The sequence below is a fragment of the Dromiciops gliroides genome, chromosome 3, assembly GCF_019393635.1.
Source record: "Dromiciops gliroides isolate mDroGli1 chromosome 3, mDroGli1.pri, whole genome shotgun sequence".
Lineage (NCBI taxonomy): Eukaryota > Metazoa > Chordata > Mammalia > Microbiotheria > Microbiotheriidae > Dromiciops > Dromiciops gliroides.
In genome coordinates this window covers 528405980-528422175 of record NC_057863.1, presented here as the reverse complement: position 1 = coordinate 528422175, position 16196 = coordinate 528405980, and the positions used below count along the sequence as shown (strand labels likewise).

The window sequence follows — 16196 nt, the reverse complement described above, 5'->3', positions numbered from 1 at the left end:
AATAGAAATTAGAGTAAAATTAAAGCATCAGAAACTTGATAAAATATTGTATTCTGATGTGCATTTAAGGTGATTTGCATTAAATACAATCGTGAACCTTTTTTAAAAAACCTTTTTTTATTTAGATTTTTATTTTTCCCTAAATTACATGTAAAAACAAATTTTAACATCGATTTTTAAAAGTTTGTGTTCCAAATTCTCTTCCTCCCTCCCCATGCCCCTTTAAGAACTTAAGCCATTCAGTAGAAGTTATACATGTGTAGTCATGCAAAACATTTCCATATTAGTCAGGTTGTGAAAGAAAACAGATAAAAACAAACTTTAGAAAAAGGAACTAAAAATATTATGTTTCAATGTGTATTCAGATATGATCAGTTCTTTCTCTGTAGATGGATTATAAAAAACATTTTTATTTAAAGTTTTCAGTTCCAAATTCTATCCCTCCTTTCACTTCCACCCTCCCTGAGGCAGTAAGCAATCAGCTGTAGGTTATACATGTGCAATTATATAAAACATTACCGTATTTGTCATTTTATATAAGAAGACTTGAATAAAAGAAAAAAATGAAAATGAAAAATAACATGCTTCAGTCTGAATTCAATCAGTATCAGTTCTTTCTATGAAGGTTGTTGGTATGCTTCATTAATCCCTTAGGATTGTCTTGGATCATTGTATTTCTGATAATAGTAAAGTCATTCACAATTCTTCATTAAACAGTATTGTTGTTACTTTGTACAAAGTTATGTAAATTATCCTCATAATATTTTTATAGAGATTAGGAAATAGGCACATGGGTCAGTTTTTGATGTTATTAATTCTTAATGTCCTCTTGATTGCCTTTTGGGAGGTGATAATACTGTCTGTGATATTTTCCACTTGTTTTATCTTTACCCCTCAAGGTATTTAATGTTGATCTCTCAATTTTTTAAGAATTATATTGCTTCCTGCATGGGTTTCATTGGTGTGCACTTTGTTCATTCGTTCTTGTCTCTTTTTTTCAGCTTTATCTTTTTAAGTAATATTTTCATTTTCTCATATTTTAAGTGGTATTTTCAGTTCCTCACCAGATGCCTGGGAATTAGATTCCAAATGTTATGGTTCTCTTGTCATTGTTCATGTGAATAGATTGTTATAGAAACACTGTTAACAATCTGTTATATTTCTATCTTCTGGGTTTAGCTATAAATGCTCTGGGCATTGGGCTTATTTAAGTCACATTCAGTTCAGTTCTATGCTAAGTGCTAGAGGTAGAAAAAAAAACTAGGCTGACAGACTTTCTGTAGTCATTTCCCCTTCTATTCTCTTCCCTTTTTTGGGAAATATATTACTCTTAATTTTTTTTGTTTTTGTTTTTGTTTTTTCTTTGCGGGGCAATGGGGGTTAAGTGACTTGCCCAGGGTCACACAGCTAGTAAATGTCAAGTGTCTGAGGCTGGCTTTGAACTCAGGTCCTCCTGAATCCAGGGCCAGTGCTTTATCCACTGCACCACCTAACTGCCCCCACTCTTAATTTTTAAAGATCTCTTTGTGTACTGTTTTGCTTAATAAATGAGTTTGTACTCTGAACTAGTATTACCTTTGACTTTCATGTCTCTCCACTTTGGTAGTGAGATCAAGTGTTTTTTGGATGAAGTGATTTCTGTTGTCTTGGTTTCTTTATTAGAGGAACTGTTTTATATTAGTTAAATTTCTATGAGAAATGTTAAAGTTAATGTGTTTACTTTTATTCCTTTTTAAAAATTTTTTAAAAATAAAAGTATTTTCTTATTTTCCAGTTACATGTAGAGATAGCTTTCAGCATTTGTTTGCATAAGATTTCCAATTTCAAATTTTTCTCCTTCCCTCCCCTCCCTCCCCCGCTCCCCGAGACATCGGGCAATCCGATATAGGTTATATCGGAATAGGTGGAGCTTTCTGTAAAATAATAAGCAGTATCTACCTAAAACCATCAGCAAGCATTATATGTAATGGAGATAAGTTAGAGGCCTTCCCAATAAGATCAGGGGTGAAACAGGGATATCCATTATCACCTCTATTATTTAATATTGTACTAGAAATGTTAGCGTTAGCAATCAGAGAAGAAAAAGGAATTAAAGGAATTAGAATAGGCAAGGAGGAAACAAAACTATCACTCTTTGCAGATGATATGATAGAATACTTAGAGAATCCTAGAGAATCAACTCAAAAATTACTTGAAACAATTAACAACTTTAGCAAAGTAGCAGGATATAAAATAAATCCATATAGATCATCAGCATTTCTATACATGACCAACAAAGTCCAGCAGCAAGAGATAGAGAAATTCCATTTAAAGTAACGGTAGATAATATAAAATACTTGGGAGTCTACTTGCCAAGACAAACCCGGGAACTCTATGAACACAATTACCAAACACTTTTCACACAAATCAAATCAGATCTAAATAATTGAAAAGATATCAATTGCTCATGGATAGGCAGAGCTAATATAGTAAAAATGACAATCCTACCTAAATTAATTTACTTATTCAGTGCCATACAAATCAGACTACCTAAAAATTATTTTATAGAGCTAGAAAAAATAATAACAAAATTCATCTGGCAAAACAAAAAGTCAAGAATATCAAGGGAAATAATGAAAAAAAAATGCACAGGAAGGTGGGATAGCGGTACCAGACCTGGAGCTTTACTATAAAGCGGCAGTCATCAAAACTGTCTGGTACTGGCTAAGAAATAGAGTGGAGGATCAATGGAATAGGCTAGGCACAGGAGACACAGTAGTAAATGACATTAGTCATGTACTATTTGATAAACCCAAAGACTCCAGCCTCTGGGATAGGAACTCAGTATTTGACAAAAACTGCTGGGAACTGGAAGATAGTATGGCAGAAATTAGGCATAGACCAACATCTTACACCTTATACTAAAATAAGGTCAAAATGAGTACATGATTTAGACATAAGAGGTGATACCATAGTTAAATTAGGAATAGTCTACCTTTCAGATCTTTGGAAAGGAGAACAGTTCATGACCAAACAAGAGATAGAGAATATTATGAAATGCAAAATGGATGATTTTGATTGCATTAAATTAAGAAGTTTTTGTACAAACAGAAGCAATGCATCCAAAATAAGAAGGGAGAGAGAAAATTGGGAAACAATTTTTATGTCCAGTACTTCTGATAAAGGCCTCATTTCTAAAATATATAGGGAACTAAATCAAATTTATAAGAATCCAAGTCATTCCCCAATTGAGAAATGGTCAAAGGATATGAACAGGCATTTTTCTGATGAAGAAATCAAAGCTCTGTGATGATTGGAATGACACCACCTACTGGAGACTTACTATAGAAAAGCTCCGCCATGAAGTGAAGGTCTTTGAGGGCAAGACCAGGAGTCTTTTCTTTGGCGTCAGGAAATGACGTTTGCTTGTGGGAGGAAGAAGGGGGGAGCCTGGTGCTCTGACTGGGGCTCTTTCCTGAGGACGCTGGTGGAGAAGGGAGCTAGAAATGCGCTCTCCCTTTAATAGATAGGAATCTAGGCCTTTCTCTCTCTCTTTACCAAATTCTTATTCTCCTTAATAAATGCTTAAAAGTCTAACTCTTGCTAAAGCTTATAATTTATTGGCGACCACTCATTAGATATTTTAGATAGTTTAGCTAGAATTTTAGCTTTATCAGCTTTCTATTCCCATATGAAAAAATGCTCAAAATCACTATTGATTAGAGAGATGCAAATTAAAACAACCCTGAGGTAATAAGACAATTGTCTAATAAGACAAAAAAGGAAAATAATAAATCTTGCAGAAGCTGTGGAAACATTGGAACACTAATGCATTGTTGGTGGAGCTATGAATTGATCCAACCATTCTGGAGAGCAATTTGGAATTTTGCCCAAAGGGCTTTAAAGCTGTGCATACCCTTTGACCCAGCAGTACCACTTTGGGGTCTTTTTCCCAAGGACATCATAGAAAAGGGAAGAGGACCCACATGTTCAAAAATATTTATAGCTGCTCTTTTTGTGGTGGCAAGGAATTGGAAATTGAGGGGTTGCCCATCAGTTGGGGAATGGCTGAACAAGTTGTGGTCTATGAATGTAATGGAATATTATTGTGCTGTGAGAAACGATGAGCAGGTGGAGTTCAGAGAAACCTGGAAGGACTTGCATGAACTTTTTTTTTAATCTTACAGGCTTGTTTGAACAGATCAGATTGGTGCTTTTCTAACCACATGCAGTATCACCTTATCTTTATCTTTCTTATTTGATTTTGACCTTTGTTCCAACTAGTCCATGATCTGTACCAAGATAGCTCACTCTGAAGAATATCATTCTTCAGTAATCAACTGTTCACTGTCAAAATATATTTCACTGTTGTAAGTGATCTGGAATTCTAGGTGAGGTAGCATTCTAGACATAAGACAGACAGGACATGGACACATAATTGTGATTAGAAGTTTAGATGGGGGGCAGCTACGTGGCGCAGTGGATAAAGCACCAGCCCTGGATTCAGGAGTACCTGAGTTCAAATCCTGCCTCAGACACTTGACACTTACTAGCTGTGTGACCCTGGGTAAGTCACTTAACCCCCCATAGCCCTGCCAAAAAAAAAAGTTTAGATAGAAGTTGTTAATATCTTGGAGAGAATTCTTGTTTTGGCTAAACAATTTTATTTGGATAACATTAGGAATTCTGCATCCACTTGGTTTTTCTTGTATAGTTAGGTTAAATAATTTGAGAATTTATGGATTTCATTTAAGATGATCTGCAATTTTCTGGAGCTGTATGTAGTCCACATAGTGCCAGCTGGAGGACTTTTTTTTTAGGAAAAACTTTCTAGGTAATTTTTCTTCTATTTAGACTTGTCCTGGAGACAAGTCATAGAAATCAAGGGAAGAGATGTCTTTTCCTATCTATAATTCTTCCCATGCGCTGCTGCTATAATAAAGCATAGAGCTGGAATTCTGGTTAAGATGGCAGCTTGAAAGGTCTTAGAGAATGGGTAAGACTTGGAGATGTATATAGGCATCAGGAAGCAGTCAGTAGACAAGAAAATATTGAAGATTCATGAGAGAGTGGGGAAATGATAAGAGGTATCTGAAGATGGGATGGAATGAGTTCACTTGTGCATGTATAGAGATCTGCTTTAGCAAGATAGGCCACTTCTTCACATGAAATGGGGTGCAGGAAGAGATAATGGGAAAAGATATCTGAGTGATGTTACATGAGGAGGAAAGAAAAAGGAGATCTTGGCAAATGTCCCCAATTTTCTTTTTGAAAAGGTGAAATATGAGTTAAGGTTCTCAGCTAAGAAGGTGAAGCCTGAGGAAGGTGAAACAGTTTGGAAAAGCCACTGTGGTGAGTGGGATAATGATTCAGTTAGGAGGCTTTAAAAAAAGATTACTGGGGCAGCTAGGTGGTGCAGTGGATAGAGCACTGGCGCTGGATTCAGGAGGACCTGAGTTCAAATTTGGCCTCAGACACTTAACACTTACTAGCTGTGTGACCTTGGGCAAGTCACTTAATCCCAATTGCTTCACCAAAAAAAAAAAAAATTAAAAAAGATTACCTTGCTGCAGTGAGCACCTAGTTTAGATTATGCAATATAAATTTATAGTGGACACAGGACTTCATCTTTGTTCATTAGCATGTGAGTAGTAGCAGAGGTAGCAGATGGTGGGAGTAAGGCTTAGTCTTAGAACAACTAGATAAGCAGTAAGATAAGGGGACTAGGTACTTGAAAGAGGAGTCCAGTGTAGAGTTGTTTCCCCAAGGGGTCAAGATAGGGAAAGAAGGAGAGTAAAGCCAGTGCAGTGGCTGTGACCTGGGAAAGAACAGAGGAGTTGAGGGATTAGTGGTCTTGAGAAGGATGAAGAGCAGTTAGCATCAAAAGTGTGTTGAAGTGGGGCAGCTAGGTGGCGCAGTGGATAAAGCAAAGGCCCTGGATTCAGGAGGACCTGAGTTCAAATATGAAAAAAAGGCCATGAGTAGAAATTTAAAATGCAAACTCAGTAATTAGAGAGTAACTAGGAAAGGTAAATACAACTGAATAACTGGAAAGGGTTAAATGATGATGATATACTCACATTCTTATATGAGGAGAAGCAGTAAGTATCTCATCAGGATCCTAATATATTCAAGTTTCATTGAATCAGGTAAATAAGACAGAAAAGTACTGGGTGTGGGTTTGTTTTTTGATTTGTTGGCTCTAGGAAAGGAAAGAGAAAAGAAATATTCTGGGTAAGGAATTAATTGAATTTGATTTCAGTTGAATCAATTAAAATAAAAATTCATTTAAGTGCTGAAATCATTTCTATGCTAAATTCCTATAGTACCTTTTATACCACTAAAATATTTGTAATTTTCTGCTTTGTATAAATTATTTATGTGCAAATTGTCTTTCCTTTTCAATTTTAAGTTTCTTGAGTTTATTGCCCATATTTTGTCCATTTTTCTATATCCCTTAGTGACTTAATGTTTTTTTAAATAGTATTAGGATCAGAGAGAAAGGTAAAAATCTAACCATTTCTAAGAGACCCCATCATCCGACCCGCCATGGTGAGGTCAGGAACCAAAAGAGGAAGAACCCCTCCAACCAGCCTAAGCTTCCTACTTTGTGTCCTCCTCCTAGAAATGGGAGGCTCCTCAAGTTGATTGGCTGGTAGCTTTGATAGACAGTACCCATGGGTTGGCATCATTCCAATTGTTACAAATGTTAATTTCAGTGAATGTGAGGTGTCTACTTTTTTTCATTTTTGTTTTCCAGTAATAATGGTAGTGTAGATAAATTACTAAAAAATGGCTCTTTTTCCTGAAATAATACATTTTAGAGATAGAAATAACTTTTTTTTTTCTTTTTTTTAGTGAGGCAATTGGGGTTAAGTGACTTGCCCAGGGTCACACAGCTAGTGAGTGTTAAGTGTCTGAGGCCAGATTTGAACTCAGGTACTCCTGACTCCAGGGCCGGTGCTCTATCCACTGCGCCTAGAAGTAACTTTAAATATATTCCTTCTCCTTTACTTTTTTTTTTTGTGGGGCAGTGAGGGTTAAGTGACTTGCCCAGGGTCACACAGCTAGTAAGTGTCAAGTGTCAGAGGCCAGATTTGAACTCAAGCTCTCCTGAATCCAGGGCTGGTGCTTTATCCACTGTGCCACCTAGCTGCCCCTTCCTTTACTTTTAAGGTGAGAAAACTAAGACCCAAAGAGTTAATTGACTTATTCAAGGTTGGATAGATGATTTGTGGCAGTCAGGAGTTGAACCCATGTCTTTTGATAACCAGGTCCAGGTGCCCTTTTGTTATATAGTATATACTCTTAAGTAGTTTCATAAATTCAGTGCTGGAAGAGCCCTTAGAAATAATATAAAGGGCAGGTGGCTCAGTAGATAGAGCACCTGTCCTGGAGTCAGGAGGACCTGAGTTCAAATTCGGCCTCAGACACTTAACACTAGCTGTGTGACCCTGGGCAAGTCACTTAACCCCAATTGCCTTACCCCCCCCCCAAAAAAAAGCAATATAAAGAACTGTCTGAATGAAGAAGCAGTAACTGCTGACTAAATTTAACTGTTTATATACAGTATTCATGTCAGTCGATGTGGTCTTTGTTGCCATTTCTCAAAATATATTCTGAATAAAACATTGTTTTAGGAGAAATTTGGAAAATCTTATCATTTAAGATTTAATACATAGTTTGATATAGCAACATAAATTCAAGTAGATCTTTAAGAGCCATATGGATATTTCTTGTTAATTTCAATAGCACTTTATGCCGTAGTTCCATGCATTTAATAACTGAGGTGATAGTCCTTTTCTTTGGTGGGGAGGGGTGTATGATATAGGAAAATGAAAAGGAAATTATTCAATAGAAAAAGTATAAATGTAAACACAAGAGTTACGTAGCTTATCAGAAACTGGAAAAATAATTATTTAATCTTTTAGTAAAAGATGTATGCTTTTACATCTTCTAGTAGGTCAATACATTCTATGGCTTTTTTTCAAAATTTTACAGCTTGATTAATTTTTCTACCAGAAATAATCCTTTGTGGTTTAATTTACTTGTACATTTCAGTAGTGATTATTTCTCTAAAACCTGAATCCTGAGGTTTTTTTACTCATCAGTAAACAATAAATGTATATGAAATCTCTCAAAATCAAAACACTCTTTTTAAAAGTACTATTGAAGAACGTAATAGAAAAGATAAATTTACAAAGATAGAGTGACTGTGACTATGATAACAGCCAGTGGTTTATAGTGTTCTAATGATGGACTAATTTTGAGCACTAATATGTTCTTCAGGATCAGAAATTGTTGTCATTTTTGGAAAGAAATTATTGGAGTGAAATTTAGGGAAATTTTCTTCTTTATAAGGTAATTTGCTCACTCACCTCCTGTGGGAATTCTAGGGAGATATTAAATTATAGACCTGACATCATTTTGTTTCTAAGCAGAGAGTACTATGCAACTATGTGTTGAATTTCTGAATGTGTACTCCAACTGAATGAATTAAAAAAATGTGAATTAGGGGCAGCTAGGTGGTGCAGTGGATAGAGCACTGGCCGTGGAGCCTTATGATTTTTTTCTGGTGTAGTATTAAATGCACCAGAGTTTTTCTTTTCTTTGTAAACAGTCAGTGAAACAGTTCAAAATGGAACCAGAGCTAGACATTTTCTTTTTATTTATTTGTTTGTTTGTTTGTTTATTTATTTAGGCACCTACCTTTTTTTTTTTTTTTTTTTTTTTTTAGTGAGGCAATGGGGTTAAGTGACTTGCCCAGGGTCACACAGCTAGTAAGTGTCAAGTGTCTGAGGCAGGATTTCAACTCAGGTACTCCTGAATCCAGGGCCAGTGCTCTATCCACTGCGCCATCTAGCTGCCCCTAGACATTTTCGAAGATGATGGGTTTTTAATTCTTTTTTTTTTTTTACTAGACCTGTAATTTCATTACTATAGGTGGACAGAGTGGCATTCCCAGGTGAAGAAACTCTCTACCAATGCAGATGGAAAGCTGCTCTGCAATTTATATGCTTATATCTTTTCCTGGGAAATGGAGAATTTAAGTGACTTGTCCAGCATCACAAAACAGCTGGTCTTGAAAGCAAGTTATCCTAACTCTGAGGCTGGGTCTCTGGACTCTATGTGATGAGAAGACTATGTCTTCAGACAATATTGTTTCAATATACTATTCAAATCTAATGTGAATTAATAAATTCACATTTTTTTTTTTTTAGTGAGTTTTTTTTAGTGAGGCAGTTGGGGTTAAGTGACTTGCCCAGGGTCACACAGCTAGTAAGTGTCAAGTGTCTGAGGTCGGATTTGAATTCAGGTACTCCTGACTGGTGTTCTATCCACTGAGCCACCTAGCCGCCCCACGTTATGAATTTTTAATGATAAAGGGACTACTATAGGTTGTTGTGTTGCATAGTTTTGGTGTCTAAAAATATGTTTTCCACAGAATAAATGTCAGTTTAGCACATTTGCCTATTTACTAACAAATGGGTAAATTAATAATTAATTTTTCTGCCTATATCCTCTTCTCTCTGTTAATGATCATAGTATAATTAGGTACAATTCATTTTTAGTTACCCATGCTAATGGCTGGGAACATTATTTATATCTTTACATGGTTGGTATAGGTACACTCCTCAATGAGAAAACTCTGCTAATACAAGTCAGCATTTTATCCTCTCAAGGAGTTGAGTACTGAGAAGTTAAGTGATTTGTCCAGGGTCAAATGACCAGAATGTATCAGAGATGAGATTGGAATACAGGTCTTATGACTTTGAGACCCATTTTCAATTCATTACCACATGCCTTCTTTGATAAAGCTTTGCAGTAGTGTGTGAATCTCAGAAAGTGAATTACATCTCTCTTGTAAGAGTCTGAGGAAGGAGGGGCATGTTCAGAGAATCATACATCTCTTTTTTCTGTCTGTTCTCTTTTTTTAACATGGACCTTTCTCACAAGATCATGGAATTTTTGAACTGGATCAGGCCTCAAGGATCCACTAGTTGAACTTCCTCATTTCACAAAGAATGAAATTGAGGTCTGGAAAACTAACTTGATTTGCCCAAGGTCAACACAGGTAGTAAGTGGAAGAGCTGGAGTTTGAATAGAGGTCATTTACCTGAAATACTTTCCACTGCCAGCTGATTGTGTAGTCTTTGAATTACTGAGATGGTAAATGGCTTCTATTATTCTTTGCCACTCTTCTCTGTTACCATTTTAATCAGGTCTAAACTGGTTCATTCCAGTCCAAACTGATATAATCTAGTTTAAATTGTTTTAAACCAGTTCAGTCCAAGAGGGAAAGCTAATTATTTTGCATTTCCATTAATCTCATCCAAAAAATTAGTGCTTGAATATTTCTTGGAATGGTTATGAGTAGAATAAGAAAGTGATAGAGGTATTATGATTAGAATGAGAAAATGATAACTGCTCTCCAGTGCTATAATAATGCTATTAATATGGTCTCTATTAAAAGATAAGGACTATGGTGGCCATAACTTTGAATGCTTCATGGTGTTTTATAGAATAAAGCATCTTCAGGATTATGGGTATATCTCATTTTTCAAGGGCAGTAGTAAGGATTATTTTCCAGTTACTGGGTAGGCAGCATAATGGAGTGAGAATGTGTAATTAGAAAGATTTTTGAAGATTTTGGCCATTGGTGGGTCATAGATTCTTATGCTGTGCATTGCACTGGATGCTGATCAGCAAATACACTTCCATTCTTTGTAGAAGGGAACATTTTGTGCTTTTCTGATCTTTATGTCACATTAGTGTTGCTGGGCCAAGTTGTTTTGTTTTGTTTTTTTCCCAAAAGAAACATCTTTTGTTCAAAAGTGAGTCATTCTTATATAAGCCTGCCTATAGATTTCAAATAATGTGTTCCCATTTCTAGAATTGCTTATGAAAATGATTGTAAGTGTACAATCAACATATGTGACTGAAATCACCCAGGACCTAAAGAAACTCTTTTAATGGCCATGTTTTCATTGAAGTGAGATTTTAGTGTGGAGTCCTATTTTTTTCCCTTAATTTTCTTTGGCAATGCTGCATCAGTAGTTAAAATATAATATACCAATCAGAAGATGTCTATATATCTGCTAATTTTTAAACATGACAGAAGTGTATGATTTAGCATGAGAATAGTTTTTAGGAGCAACTGTATCATCTAAGAGTTGTCTCATAAGGTTAGATTGTGTGTCTGTCATGTCTCTCCCCCCCCCCCCCCCATGAGGATTAAGTGACTTGCCCAAGGTCACACAGCTAGTAAGTGTCAAGTGTCTGAGGGCAGATTTGAACTCCCTCTTGAATCCAGGGCCAGTGAGTACTCTATCTACTGGGCCACCTAGCTGCCCCTAGATTGAGATTTAAATTCAGTGATTATATGACATAGGAATGATAGCAAGGAAATGTGAGAAAATAATTATTAATAATATATTTCTTGGGGGGAACCCAGATCAGTTTCAGTCCCTTTTTCTCCCCCCAGGCCCCTCCGGAAAGTCCAATTAGAATGAGAAAATGAAGTTTTAATCTTTGGGACCAGCCCAAAGGTACTGTGGAGACTGATTCTTTTGTCTAAATTTAGTTGATGGGATTAAACCACTCCTAGATAATGGACTTTGCCTTGAGCAATTTAGGTGAAGTTCTTTTGCATTATTTTCCCTGATGTTTATCTGTAGAGTTCTTTTTAATTTGGGGCACCCTCAAGTAATGTCAAGCAATAGAAATGAATGATTCTAACCAATTAGCTTTGATGAATGTATAATAACCTGCCTCTATCAAAAGAGGATAAAAGCCTTGACCCCTGCAGTGTAGCCTGCTTGGCTGTTCTTGGCATCTCTCTTGGCTTCCTGGACTTCCTCTCCTAGATTGGAATGCAGTTGCTCTTCATTTTAGGCCTTGAGACCACTTGTCTCTCTCAGAGACAAAATGGGTCTGGAACTTTTCTCCTGCTTGTGCCAACTGCCATGCGGTCAGTTCTTTATTGGTATATATTATATTAATTAATAATAAATGCTTACTGCCAAAACAGGTGCAATAACCATTAATATATAAATAGCAATCCATAATTTTAGAAAACACAGTTTAGCACAATAATTTAAAAATAATTTAAAAGATTAAACAGTTTACATTCCTACATGGGAAGGTGGTACTTCTAACTCGTAAGAACTTTCTCAGTATTGGGCAGCTGAATGGAATATGTTTAGACAGAGGGCACAGGTGTGAATTGAATATGAAGGGATGATATTTGTAAAGCATTTATTTTTTATTGTTTTTGTTTGTTTTTGTTTTTTGGTGGGGCAGTCAGGGGGTGTGTGACTTGCCCAGGGTTGCATAGCTGGTGGGTGTCTTATGTCTGAGGCTGGATTTGGGCTCTCATCCTCCTGGGTCCAGGGCCAGTGCTTTGTCCACTGTGCCACCTAGCTGCCCCATGATGATATCTTTGAAATAAAATTAAGGGGTGATAGGAATATACTGGGAGAAAGGGAAAGGGGCAGATGTAATGGAGTAAAGTATGTCACATAAAAGAAACAAACAAATAAAAAAGCTTATGGAGTGGAGGGGAAGATGGGGAGGAGCAGGGGAATGAGTGAGCCTTACTTTTTTTTTTTTAAGTGAGCCTTACTTTCATCACAGTTGGCTCAAGTGTATATAGTAATATATCTTGCCCTGTGAGAAAGTGGGAGGGGAAGGGGATAAGGGGGGGAGGAGCAAAGGAAGGTAGGACAGATTGGGGGAGGGGTAGTAAGAAGCAAAACACTTTTGAGGAGGGATAAGGTGAAAGAAGATAGAAAATAGAGTAAATATCAAGAGGCAGGAATAGGATAGAGGTTAATACAGTTAGCGATAGTGACTGTGGAAAAAAAAGGATTTGAAGCAACTGAGTCAAAATTGTGAAAAAGGGAGCCATTCCCCAATTGATAGATGATCAAAAGACATGAAGTTTTCAGATGAAATAATCAAAGCCACCTATAGCCATGTGAAAAAAATGCTCTAACTCACTATTGATTGGAGAGATTCAGGTCAAAACAATTCTAGATACTACTTCACATCAATTGGATTGAATAATAGGACAGCAGAGGAAAATGACAAATGTTGTTGGGAATATGGGGAAAATGAGACATGAATATACTCTTCGTAAAGTTGTAAACTGATTCAAACATTCTATAGAGCAATTTGGAACTATGGCCAAAGGACCATAATACTCCTCGACCTAGCAATACCACTACTAGGTTGGTACCCTAAAAGAGATTAAAAAAAGAAAGTTGAATTTGAAATTGGAGTGATGCCTACCAATTGGGGAATGGATGGAACAAATTGTGGGATGAGATTAAGATGGAACACTATTGTGCTGTAAGAAATAATGTACAGGGTGCTATTAGAAGGAATTATGAAAAATGCAATCCATCTACAGAGAAAGAACTGATGGCATCAGAATACATAATGAAATAGAATTTTTTTTGTTCTAATGTGGAAATGTTTTACATGACTGCACATGTATAACATATTGAATTGCTTGAATTCTTAAAGAGGGGTGGTGAAGGAGGGAGGAAGAGAATTTGGAACACAAAGTTTTAAAAAATTGATGCGAAAATTTGTTTTTACATGTAATGGGGAAAATTCTAACTTAAAAAAAGAATTACATCTAGAATAAAATTTATACTTCTTGATACCTCCACCTTTTGAAGGAAGATTATTACTTAATAAAATCAAGTATTATTTTCACTGAGTGCAGCTCAGGTAATATTTACCTGTTTGTTAGTAAGAAGACAAATGTACAAAATTCACATTTATTCTGTGAAAGCTACCAAATTTTTAGATATCCAAAACTCTGAAACACAATGATCATATTAGTACCTATGTAATTAAATATTCATACAATGCTTTTCTAGGACAGACAGAAGAAAGAATGATAGGAGATGATACCTGGGTAGTTGAAGTCCCCCATCACTACTTTTTCATTCTTTGAATCTTGAACACTTTGCCCTCCCAAGTGTGTTGTTTAAAAAGATGAGAGTCATGGTATTTGGGTAATTTAATTATTATATTAATATGGATGGTGGGTTATTAATAAGATATTGCTCTCTTGTCCATCTTTCTCAGACCAAAGGACCCCTTCCTTGTGGTTGGGTCTGATTCATATACCTTTCCACTGAAGGAGGGCATCACACACTAGTCAAATCTAATTGGTAACATCATTTGGAGGTGGGTTATATTAAAATGAAGTAAAGATGACATCAGGTGAGAAATGTAGAGACTCCCACCCAAGCTTAACTGACACAATGGTTCCCATCTAGAACTGTTTGATGCAGGTCAAATCTCATCAGTAAACTCCTTCAGTTTATGTAGACAAGAGTCTGTCTCCTTTTGTTAGATTAGGTATGGGTTGGGTTTGACCTAAATGAGATTTGATGAAATCTCTCAAGGAGGCCTTGTCTTTGAGAGTAGGGAAGAGAGGACTAAAAAGGGGAGATCTTTGGGTCCCTCAAGATATCCATTATTAATAATTATTTCTCATGCCAGTTTCTTAAGTTATCTCTCTGTCATTATGTCTGTGATCTGTATTCTATTGAAAATATCCACTGTCTGTTTATCTTCATTCATCTTCACCCACATGCATTCTTCTATACTTCTCTCCTGTAGTTCCCTCATTTACTTACATAAGAATATATCTTCTTATAAAAGTCTATTCTATCTCTTCTTTTTATCTTGTTTCATTTGAATAAGATGTCTTTCCATAACCATAGTCCCTGTATGGGTCTCATCTCACCAGATTTCAGTTCTACCTATGGGATCAGATTTCTTCTTGCTTTAAGATGTCTATCTTGTTGATCCTTCATACCCTTCAAATAAACAACTGCAATATATCTTGTTTTGGTTGGTAAATAAATTTAATTTTTCTTTATTGAGTTTGTTTCTCATGATAACATGCCCTACAAATACTGTATAAAGTTCATGCTACTTATGACAAAGGTACTTGATTAAAAGTGTATAGGTTGAGAATAGCTTTTTATTCCCTGAATTAAAATAAATGAAATTTGTGTTTTAAAATTTCAGCTTCATTGATTATTATGGGAAGTTTTCATATACCTGGAAGATCTTTACCACTGTAAAAGCTTCCTGTTTTTATTGTAAGTCTGGTGTAGAAGAGGTATAAACTGAAGATATAAAGCATTATTAGTAGCATTTCATGTTAAAGATTTACAGTGAAACCCATAAATGTAAAGTTTTTTTATTAGAGTTTTTCATGTCATTTAAAATGTCTGTCTTTGTAATCAAGATTACTAATATCCTTGTAAAGACAGTATCCTGGGGGCAGCTAGGTGGCTCAGTGGATAAAGCACCGGCCCTGCATTCAGAAGGACCTGAGTTCAAATCCGGCTCAGACATTTGACACTAGCTGTGTGACCCTGGGCAAGTCACTTAACTCCAATTGCCTCACTTTTTTTCAAAATTCAAAAGAAAAAAAAAAAGACAGGATCCTGAAATCATGAAAAATACATAAGCTTTTCATTTGATTTTTTTTTCCTAATTAAAATCCACTTGAAGAGATGAACCCTTTTCTATAAGATTTTGTACCGTTCCATGAAGTAATTGTTACCACAGAATATCTCCCAAATTGTATTATGTTTCACATTGAGTATACTTAAAGTTAGGTAAGAAAAATATGTGAGACAAAATCATAGTGGCATGACCTGTATAAGCCTGACCAATAGATTTCATCAAATATTTATTAAATACATAATATGTATAAAATGTCAGGTGTTGGTGAAATTGCAAAAATAAATAAGACACAGAACCTATCTCAAATCGTTTTATATCAATAACTACATATTTATTAAGCATCTGCAGTCATCCTTTCCCGCTAGCAAGTGTTACGGGTGCTGCCCCTGTGATCTGGAAAAATCCACGTAAAATATTTTGGCCCTCCTTTTGTACCAGGGAAGAAGTCTGAATTGTTTCTTTTTCTTTTATGGGATATTTACAATACCTTATCATACAACTTGGGTTAAGTTAAGTTCATAGGCTCTGTGTATCCTGCAGGCCTTTGCATATCATCTGTGACTTTTGCAAAACTCCCTTCCCGGACACCCCCCCCCCCCCAAATTCCCATTTAATTTCTTATGCCAACCTGTGATATATTGAAACCTCCATGGGGAAAGTTGCAATGTGGAAGGGATATCTGTACTATGTGCTAGGCACTGGAGTTATAAAGA

At 36.0% G+C, this 16196-nt stretch overlaps 1 protein-coding gene across 1 annotated transcript in view; it reads left to right on the top strand.

Annotated features, from left to right (window-relative positions):
* Positions 1-16196, top strand: part of CWF19L2 (CWF19 like cell cycle control factor 2) — a 127221-nt gene that overhangs the window by 68174 nt on the left and 42851 nt on the right.